Source organism: Carcharhinus amblyrhynchos, chromosome 4 (assembly GCF_965287045.1).
Source record: "Carcharhinus amblyrhynchos chromosome 4, sCarAmb.v2.hapA, whole genome shotgun sequence".
Lineage (NCBI taxonomy): Eukaryota > Metazoa > Chordata > Chondrichthyes > Carcharhiniformes > Carcharhinidae > Carcharhinus > Carcharhinus amblyrhynchos.
In genome coordinates, this window is record NC_137327.1 from 14,528,327 (window position 1) to 14,537,947 (window position 9,621).

The 9,621-nt window shown below is 43.9% G+C and overlaps 1 long non-coding RNA gene across 1 annotated transcript in view; it reads right to left on the reverse strand.

The window, feature by feature from the left end:
* Positions 1-7,133, reverse strand: part of LOC145342514 (uncharacterized) — a 90,196-nt gene extending 83,063 nt beyond the window's left edge. The window contains exon 1 of the long non-coding RNA XR_013886549.1: positions 7,052-7,133. This is a non-coding gene — a long non-coding RNA (uncharacterized LOC145342514). The remainder of the gene's footprint in view (positions 1-7,051) is intronic.
* Positions 7,134-9,621: the final 2,488 nt, after the last annotated feature.

The following is a 9,621-nucleotide window of genomic DNA, read 5'->3' on the forward strand; positions in this document are numbered from 1 at the left end:
AATGAGGCTGGGGGCAAAAGTCCATTCAGCCATGCTTGAGGACAAGACTTTCTCCCTGAATGGCAAGCTTTGTTTTAGCTCCTCTGCTGTAGTGTCTAGTGCATACTTCCAACAAGTGTTAAATAGCATTTAGAGAGTGTCCAAAACTATTGGGCAAAGGCAAACTTGGCCCAGTTGGTATCAGAGACTTGCAAATGAACGCCAACACCCTCCATTTCAGTGTGTAAAACACCTGAAAGCATTAAATCTCCTGTCCCCATTACAGCTGTGAACTGCTGTCATGCAAGAGGTATTCACAGGACTCGAAGGCCAAAAACAAATTAAAACGAGTCAAAATTGGCAAGTAATTATCCCTGTACTGGTGCAGGGAGAAACACGGCTTAATATCATGGTACTGGTTCAATATCCTTGATCTGTACATTCAAAAACCAAACACCTTGGGCAAGCATTTCCCGACCTGTGATCACCCCAAAACCGGAGAATCCTGCCTGAGATCAATGGACCTTTGCATGGCCCTCCCCTCACTCACTGCAATTCCTGTGGTGAGCGGAATGGGAAGATTCACGTTATTAAGTTTACATTTATTTATTAGTGGGACAAATAGGCTCACATTAATACTGCAATGAAGTTGCTGTGAAAATCCCCTGGTTGCCACAATCCAGCGCCTGTTTGGGTACACTGAGGGAGAAGTTAGCATGGCCAATGCATCTAACCAGCACGTCTTTTGGGTCTGTGGAAGGAAACTGGACCACCTGGAGGAAACCCACATGGGGAAAACCTGCAGACTCGCACAACCAGTGACCCAAGCCAAGAAGCGAACTCAGGTCCCTGGCACTGTGAGGCAGCTGTGCTAACCACTGTGCCATCGTGCCACCCAGACATGTCCAAAAAACAAAATTTAGTTGAGGACTTGGAGTTATGTCAGCATCTTGCATAATCTCAGAATGTTCTAAAGTGTTTTCCAGCCAATGAAGTATTTTTGGAGTCTAGTCTCTGTAGTTGTGTAGCAACAATGGCAGCCATTTTGCACACAGCAAGCTCTTGCAAATAGCAATGTGATAATGACATGTTAATCTGCTTTATAATAGTGCTGGTTAAGGGATAAATATTGATTGGGGTTCAACTCTCCTTTCAATAATGGCAGTGAGTTTTTTATATCTCCTGGAGAGGACAGACAGGTCCTCCGTTTAACATCTCACCCAAGAGTAATGATTCTTGTCTCGGCTCAACAAAATTGTCTTTAAACTGGGTCTGGGCTTTTGCTACATCAGCTTATCACTTTTTCAGAACGTTGAACCTGTCTTCAGGCAACGGAATAGCAGACATGGGTAAACATGGGAAAAGCAATAATGGACTTCTCGTTCAATAATCTTCATTTGCTAGCAGTCCAAAGAGGAGAGCAGAAATAGGAACGTGTCTGTTTGCTCGGGGTTTGTTGAGGACTGGGAGATGGCCAGGCAGGATAAAACCATGCAGCTTTTCATGGGGAGAACGGGTCTGAACAGAAAAGCCTGAACTCCAGAATGAGGTTAGTCACATAAAATCAATATTTCTCCAAGTAACACAGCAGTCTGATTTGGCCTTATAATAATGTTGTTCTTTCACCGGCACTGTGTGAATATCTTTAAATCTCCACATAACTTTCTTCTTCTTCTTAGGCAATACTTTTGGGTGGCAGATGGCTTGTTTCCACTTCAGTGTTATAAGATGGCTGATAAGTCCAATGCACAATCAACTCTGCCACATGTCGGGCAGGTTGTGCTAGAAAAGTCTGATAGACGAGGTGTTTGGAGGTTTGTGTGCTCTCTCTGATGCCTTGTCTATGTGTACCTAGTAAGAAATCTCACAACACCAGCTTAAAGTCCAACAGGTTTATTTGGAATCCCGAGCTTTTGGAGTACTGCTCCTTCATCAGGTGAATGGAATCCAGTGGCACAGTGGTTAGCACTGCTGACTCACAGTGCCAAAGACACGGGTTTGATTCCTGGCTTGGGTCACTGTTTGCGCAGAGCCTGCACGTTCTCCCCATGTCTGCATGGGTTTCCTCTGGGTGCTCAGATTTCCTTACACAGGCTGAAAGACATGCAGGTTAAGTCAATTGACCATGCTAAATTCTCCCTCAGTGTACCTGAAACAGGCGACTAGGGGATTTTCACAGTAACTTCATTGCTGTGTTAATGTAAGCCTACTTGTGACATTAATAAATAAACTTAAACTTAAACACCACATGGACTTAAGTGGTTTAAGGAGAAGGCCATCACCTCCTCAGGGCAATTAGAAGTGGGCAATAAATGCAGTATTGCAATAATGCCCATATAAAATAACTATATTGTTAGTACTTGTCAAGAAATAATCATCATAGAATATGGATTCCCTGCAGTATTGAAGGAGGCCATTCAACCCATCAAGTCTGAATCAACCACAATCCCATCCAGGCCCTATTCCCGTAACCACATACATTTACCCTGTGAATCTCCCTAACACTAAGTGTGAATTTAGCATGGCCAATCAACCTAACCCACACATCTTTGGAGTGTGGGAGGAAACCGGGGCACCCAGAGGAAACACACACTCACATGGGGAGGATGTGAGAACTCCTCACGGTCAGTAACCCAAGGCTGGAATCGAACCCAGGTCCCTGGCGCTGTGAAGCAGCAGTCCGAACCACTGTGCCACCCCAAAATCAATCTTTGATTAGGGCATAAAATCAGAAAATGCTGGATAAACTCAGCAGGACAGGCAACACCTGTAGTTAACTCTGGGTGGAATTCTCTGGCCTCCCCATGGCGTCTTTGTTTTGGTGGGATGTGACGTGCCATTGGCTGGTGGCTGGATCTTCTGGTTCCACCAGATTTCCTGTTGATTCCACTCACGTTGCTAGAAAACTCGTGGTGGGGGTGCGCTGTCGACGGGACAGAAGATCCCACAGAGGTGAACAGTTGGAGAGTTCTGCCCTTTGCTTTTCTCTCCATGGATCCTGCCAAGTTTATCCAGCATTTTCTGTTTTTAATTCAGAAGTCCGGTATCTAAAGTATTTTGTTATTTCATTGGAGCATTCTGGGGGTATGAAAATTTTGCTTCTGCAGTCATCTGTGCTGCAGATATGTGTAGCTTCTGGTGGGAACATGGTAGAGTTTGGAGGTGAAGTTTCCCATTGATAGAATCGTAGAATTACAGAATCTCTACAGTACAGAAGGAGGCCATATGGCCCATTGAGCCAGCACCGACAACAATCCCACCCAAACACTACCCCCACAATCCCACATATTTATGCTGCTAATCCCCCAAACACAAAGAGCAATTTAGCATGACCAATCAACTTAACCTTCATATCTTTAGAGTGTGGGAGGAAACCGGAGCACCCAGAGGAAACCCACTCAGACACGTGGAGAACATGCAAGCACCACACAGTCACCCAAGGCCAGTATTGAATCTGGGTTCTTGGTGTTGTGAGGCTTGAACTGAAGTGTAAAATAGGTGGCTTCCATAACTTCAGCCTGGGCGGCAAGGTAGCACGGTGGTTAGCATTGCTGCTTCACAGCTCCAGGGACCTGGGTTCGATTCCTGGCTCGGGCCACTGTCTGTGTGGAATTTGCACATTCTCCTCATGTCGGCGTGGGTGTGCTCCGGTTTCCTCCAACAGTCCAAAGATGTGCGGGTTCGGTTGATTGGCCATGCTAAAATTGCCCATTAGTGTCCTGAGATGTGTAGATTAGAGGGATTAGTAGGTAAAATATGTAGGGATATGGGGATAGGGCCTGGGTGGGATTGTGGTCGGTGCAGACTTGATGGGCTGAAGGGCCTCTTTCTGCACTGTAGGATTCTATGATTCTATGAATTCCAAATACAGGCCTGAGCTGCAAGTTGTAAATTGGCCCCAATGCCTCAGAGAAAAGAATAATTGAACAGATTTGTCTGGGGAGGTAGAAAGGAAAAGAAAATACTTTTTTTTACGTATGCCCGCTAACACAGCGATTTCAGGGGAAAAGGCAAAATAGTATTAGATACATAGAAACTAGAATCAGGAGTAGGCCATTCTGCCCTTTGAGCCTACCCTGCCATTCATTTTGATCATGGCTGATCATCGAATTCAATATCCTGATCCCCACTTCCTCCCATATCCCTTGATCTCTTGAGCCCTACAAGCTATGTCTAATTTCTTCAGACAACATTTTGGCCTCAACTACTTTCTGCGTTTGTGAATTCCACACATTCACCACCCTCAATATTATTGCCGTGGAATCTTTCTAACCCTCAAAAATCTCCTCTCTGTCATATTCAACAGCAGTAACCTGATCATTTAAAGGGCTAATTTTTAAGGGCTGACTTTGACCCAGGGTCTTATTTGCGGCTGGCACTAATTCAGTCTATATACTTTTTAAAAAATCCAGAACTTGCTTTTGCCAAAATTAAATTCTGGGAAAGAAAAATACCCCTTTGACGCAAGTTGCAAAGGAAATTTAGTTCACAGTGAAGGTTACATTTTTTTGTTGAAATTTTCTCACGATACGGGAGGCATTCGGACTATACTTGGGAAAAGTATCAGGAATGGAAAAAAAAAGCAACGGCGACACTTGTATGAATGAAAATAAAAGCTCGAAATAAATCTTTCCAAGCACTATTGCTATGTTAAATGCATTGTGTGAAGAATCTAAAAAATGCTGCTCATATTTAGTGCCTGGGGAGAAGGGTTGTCTTTGGAGAGCAACAAACGTATGCAATACACATCATGACTCAATATGGAAAACTAACGCTAGCTATCTTGTGTCTAACAGATGAATTGTCACTATCTAAATCTCCATCTGTTTCATGGAAAAAAATAAAAGTTCTTTTCTGGCATTAAGATGGGAAACAGTGCTGGAACCTGAGGAAAATCAAAGTTCACCATTTAAGGGCCCTTCAGAGATATACAGGCTCCAAAATGCTAAGGGAAAAGATTAATAGCCGTTGGAGGGGATGCTGACAGCTCACTGCACAGAGAACCACACTGAAAACTGACACTGTAGGACCATGTAGCAAATCAGAATTAAGTTTTCTTTTTTTCTCTCTGCAGCCGTGACCTCAAGTGCATAGTGCACGAAGTTAATGACACTGCATTTTTGCGTGGAATCGAACTGGGGCGGTGCAGTCAGTGTCATCTTCGAATCAAATTGACCTTTGCTGGTGACTCTCGAGAGGTCAGAGCGAGTGCACACAACTACTGTACATATGATAGCTGCACTGACAACAAAGCAACTTAATGATTGTCTTAGAACGCGTTCTATCATCTGGTAGAACTTAAATAGTCAAGCACTAATAGCACCAATTAAGATGATTGATTTGCATAAAGCTGGCTATTTGTGTTCTCCAACTGCCTTGGTTATTTGTTATAATTTCACTAAATAGGATAGAAAGCAAATTTGTAAACTGAACTGCTTCCTAATGGCCTGTGGCCACATTGCAGAAGAAAAAAAACATAAACACCAAGGTAAACCTTTTCCAAGTCAAACTTTATTTTGCTGATAGTTCATCACTCGACCGAGTTCAGAAAATATTAGCGTCGCTAGTAGTCTAATCGGCCCTGCTATATCTACTGAATGACTGAAAAAAAATGGGCAATGTTGTTAACGTGGTGTTAGCATTGCCATCTGTTGCTGTGCTATATTTGGAGGCAGATTGATCCCTGCTGTGTGTCGTTATCACCCTGTCCGTTTGTTAAAGCCACCATTAAAACACAGCACCCTTAGAGTTTGTGAGAAAGAATCCAGGATCCGCCAGATTGCCGTATCACAAGAGACCTGAAACTGGCTGATCACATTCAACAACGCAATGCCTTTCTTTTTCTCTCCTTTCATTGCCTCTCTCCTCCCGCCAACTGCCTCAGTCACAAAATAAAAAGCTATTCCTCATCCAGACTCCTACGAAGCTTTCTACGAGACTGGAGGAATGCAGAAATTGTCAAGTGTCTATTGACTCCCACTTTTCTCTGCATCAAAACACATTTCTGTGTCTATAATAGTGCCCCCATTTTACACAATGTTTTACATAACATTAATAACAGCACAAAGCAGGTGATGTATAGTGACACCAGTTCACTAACATAAAAATAAATCATGAGCAAAAATAAGATGGATTTTTCACAGAGACAGATTAGAGATCGAGGTAAGAATGAATTTTATAACCTCCTGAGTTATTACTTGGGGCCTAAATGCAGTAGTTTTCAGTAACTGGTTACACACCAGTCTAACCCTTTTGGTCTATCTTTGTTGTTCAAATTGTAATGCGTTTAATAGGTTAATAAAAGACATTTGAATTAAAATTACACCTGAACCAAATCTCCACCACAATTGGATCATAGAGCAGGATTTTCCGACCATACTTGCCCCAAGGTTGCAATAACCTGCCCGTGGTCAAGGGGCTTTGCATGGTCTGTGTCCCAATTCCCGGGACAGAAAAATTCCATCCACAGAGTCTTTCATTGAATCCCTCCAGTGCAGAAGGAGGCCATTCACTTTTAGAACCATCATTTTTAGATTCACTTATAGAATAACCATGCGCAGTCGCTCATTAGTATATGTGGGATCTGCTAAATCAAGGGAAAGTAGTGGTTTAAAAATAAATTGCAATGTTCTTCCCATTTCTCACTCCTTGCAAGCTGTTTAATCCGGTACTTTTCCCAATCGAACTGTTAGACACTCTAGTCTATGGACAAACGCCAAGTGCAGGATCCGAAGAGCCTCAAGCTTAGCTCACAGGAGATATGATCTGCAAAAAGTATAACGTTAGTCGCTGCCTTCAAATGAAATATTTTTCACCTGTGGGGAATTCAATCGAGTAGCCTCAGTGAGAACGTACAAAACGTATGTATTATGGCAAGTAGATTGAAGCTACATGCAGGTCTGAGATTTAAATGTCTGCTGATCACTTGTTACATCATGCTACTTCCCATTTTATTCTTGAAATGATCCAGTTGGAGCTCAGCATCAAAAATATGAAAACATGTTCAGGGGAACACACTGAATTTGCTAAAATGCAACTGGAAACTTCAGTATAGGGTGCTCCACCTCCTTACCTTAAGTCAGTCATTGTTGCTCTGCATTTAACTCTCCAGATCCTGGCCATCCTCTGTTGTGTCCTCCAAATTGCATTCTCCTGCAGAGGGCAATAGACATGAATCAACAGCAGAGACCATGGCAAGTTCTCCCCCTCCCTCACCCAGTCGCAGCAAGGCGATGTGTTGGAGGTTCCTCTCTAACCTTGGGTGAGCAGCGCACACAGGGTTTGGAGTGGGAACAGCCCAAGTTTTTACCGCGGAGCAGCACACTATGTTTACCCACTGAGCGAAGCAATCCTCTCAAATCCAAAGCTGACGTGGAATTATTATTACACAAAGACTTACCCAGAATCACTCTCGGATCCATCTTTGACGCAGTCCAAGTAAAAGAAGCAATGGCAAATGTCACCGTATTGACCCAGTGTCCTTGGAGTCATGTCCTTGGAGTCATATCCTTGTCTCTAGCCAAACAAGTTGTTTGACTCAATACTGCTTAGTTAGGCAGGATTGAATTCAGACTTGAACAAGAAAGAGAAACAGGAATCCTTTCCATTTTATTTGATGGAAAAGGAGTACATCTGGGAAAAAATATTTATACCTGCACAATATCTCTAATTTTGAATGTGAAAACTGATTTTTCTCTCCCTGTCCATCATCCTGGGTTCTGACAGGTACTCCTCCACAATACCTCACACCAGAGGCCCCATCAAATCCGCCCTAAGGACAATAAATTTATCTGTGTGGCCACAATGCTCCCTATTCATTCGGTGAAATATAACAACTGTGTCTAGTCCCTGAGGGAAACTTTATACCAGCATTCCACATGTAGCCATCCCTCATTCAGTTGGCAGGGTGCTCTGGAATGTCATCACCTTATCTGATTAAAATACTGGTCACTGTATTTTTACAAATAATATGGTTGTCTGTAATGTAGTGAGAAATCCTGAACCACAGAAAAGCGTTTTGCTTTAGTTAAGTTTATTTTTAAAGTGATTGTTCCTCCAGTCCACAGCTCCCGTGTGCGGCATACCAGCCTATGGCTCAGAGACAAGTACAGGAGGTACATTACTCCCAGGCATCTACAACACACTTGTTGATCTGACAGACTAGTACAGGGGTGCTGCCCGAGCAGGCTCATTTCTAATCCATCCTCGTCTTCTCTTGTCAGGAATCCCCTGACTTCCAACTCAGATCTTCACTCTGAGGGCCATTCAGGAAATGCTAATACTAGCACAGCTCTTCTGGATTGGTCTCGTGAAGAGAATGGATAAGAAGCAGCTTCCTGAACAAATGTATCATGCGGAGCTCAGGAAGGAACCGCATAAGGGAATTGGCCGGCACAAATGGCTCAAAGATGCGCTCGAGCATTGTACGATCAATGGGAGTTTGGGAATGCATTTCCATAGCCGGTTGGGTTTGTCTGCTGCTTTTTGAGGAGGAGTTGCCTTTTCATTCTTGGGATGTGAGTGCCAGACTTCAGGAGCCATTGACCATCAACTCCACATGGGAAATGAAAGGAGAGGATGGCTCTTCTCGAAAAGCTTCTGACAACTGCCAATAAAACAGACACTGAGAACCTTTCCACACACACAGATCAGCCTTGTTAGCCTGTACACAGCGAGAGAGAACAAGAGCAAAGATGCCTTATTGTCACTTCTGTCAAAGTGGATTGTAAATGTCCCTTGAGACATAGCAGAGGTAGAACCTTGATATGAGAAGAAATATGGAGTTAATGAATGATGTTCCAACATGATGTTCCTTCTTGAGAAGGTGAGAGGGCATGGGATCCAAGGGCCTTTGGCCTTGTGGATCCAGAACTGGCTTGCCTGCAGAAGGCAGAGAGTGGTTGTGGATGGGTCTTTTTCTGAATGGAGGTCAGTCACCAGTGGAGTGCCCCAGGGATCTGTTCTAGGACCCTTGCCGTTTGTCATTTTCATAAATGACCTGGATGAGGAAGTGGAGGAATGGGTAAGTAAGTTCGCTGATGACACGAAGGTCGGTGGTGTTGTGGATGGTCTGGAAGGATGTCAAAAGTTGCAGCAGGACATAAATAGGATGCAGGACTGGGCGGAGAAGTGGCAGATGGACTTCAACGCGGATAAATGCGTAGTCGTCCATTTTGGCAGAACCAACGGGATGAACGAGTACACTATCAAGGGCAGGAGTCTTAGTAGTGTTGAAGAGCAGAAGGATCTTGGGGTCCGGGTCCACAGGACTCTTAAATCGGCCTCGCAGGTGGAAGAGGTGGTCAAGAAGGCGTATGGTGTACTGGCCTTCATTAATCAAGGGATTGAGTTTAGGAGTCGGGAGGTAATGCTGCAACTTTATAAGACCCTTGTCAGGCCTCATTTGGAGTACTGTGCGCAGTTCTGGTCACCTCACTATAGGAAAGACGTAGAAGCTATTGAAAGGGTACAGAGGAGATTTACAAGGATGTTGCCTGGACTGGGAGGCATGCCTTATGAAGTTAGGTTGAGGGAGCTGGGTCTCTTTTCCCTGGAGAGACGAAGGTTGAGAGGCGACCGGATAGAAGTTTATAAAATGTTGAGAGGAATAGATAGGGTGGATTCTCAGAGGCTATTTCCCCG